A 1,546-nucleotide genomic window follows, 5' to 3' on the forward strand; every position below is an offset into this window, starting at 1 on the left:
GTGTTGGATTTTATCAAATGCTTTTTCTGCATCCATAGAGATGATCATGTGGTTCTTTGATTTTGTTCTCTTGTTGTGGTATATTACATTGATTGATAGTTCCTAGTTTCTAATGCCAAACCACCCTGCTATTCTGGAATAAATCCCACTTGGTCATGGTGTATGTCTCTTTTAATATACTGTTGGATTTTTTTGCTAGTATTTTGTTGAGGACTTTTGCATGTGTAAGGGGTATTGGCCTGAAGTTTTCTTTTCTTATTGTGCTTTGTCTTGTTTTTGTATCAGGCTTATCTTTGTTTCATAGAGTGAATTAGGGAGTATTCTTTCCTTCTCTTTTGAAGGAGTTTAAACAGGAATGGCATCATTTCTTCTCTAAATATTTGGAAGAGTTCCACAGTAAAGCAATTTGGTCTAGGACTTTTTTTTTGCTGAGAGGTTTTTGATCACTGATTCAATCTCTTCACTTGTTATGAATCTGTTGAGATTTTCTATTTCCCCTTTTTTTTAAGAAAAACCTTTTATTATGATTTGGGTGAAATTTTGCAAAGCAGATTCATTCTACATTCAATAGTTCCTACACACTTTGTTTTGTGACACTGATTATAAATCCCCACAATGTAACAGTTCTCCTCCCACTTTCTTGCTGTGATTACCCTTTCCTTGTGTTCTTCCCACCTATGCATTCCTGTCTCCCTAGCTTTATCACTGCTCAAATGCTACCCTTCTGATATCCCTTGGTTGATAGTTCTAAGGAGTATACCTCCCTGATGTAGTTGTTCATCTGGTAGGCCTATCTATTGTTTCACTGAAGGTTAAATCATGGAAATTGAGTTCAACTCCAGGCTCCCAGGCTGATGTAGCGGACAAGGCTGCTAACTAGAAGGTCAGTGGTTCAAACCCACCAAATGCTCCATGGAGGGAAGATAGGACAATCCACTTCTGTAAAGATTTACAGCCTCAGAAACCCAATGGGGGTCACCATGAATCTGAATCAACTAGATGACAGTAAGTTTGGTTTTTGGGTGACTAGGGGCCATACTCTCAGAGGTTTCACCAACCTTATCAGATCAGTAAGGCTGGTCTTTTTTATGATTTAAAATTTTGCTCCATATTTTTCTCCCACTCTATCCAGTATCTCCAATTTTGATCCCTTTCCGAGTGAGTGGCAATGGAAGCCAGGCATCATCTAGTTCTTTTGGTTTCAGGGTTGTGAAGGCTGAGGTTTTCATGGTCCACTACTCCCTTGGACTAATTTTTTTTTTTTAAATTTTATTGTGATCTGGGTGAAAGTTTACTGAGAAAACTCATTTTTCATACAGCAGCTCACTTACACTTTGTCTCATGACATTGACTATGATTTCTACAATGCAACAACTCCCCTCTCACTTCCTCCCCATAGTTACTTCTTCCCTGTGTCCTTCCCACCATGCACTCCTACCCTCTGCACTGTCTCCCTGTGCATACACAGTCCATCTATTCTCCCATGATTGATCTCTCCAAGGAGTGTATCTACCTAATGTAAATGTTCAACTCATATGCCTGTCTT

This window comes from Orycteropus afer, unplaced genomic scaffold, assembly GCF_000298275.1.
Source record: "Orycteropus afer afer isolate SDZICR_OR568_19922 unplaced genomic scaffold, OryAfe1.0 scaffold01132, whole genome shotgun sequence".
Lineage (NCBI taxonomy): Eukaryota > Metazoa > Chordata > Mammalia > Tubulidentata > Orycteropodidae > Orycteropus > Orycteropus afer.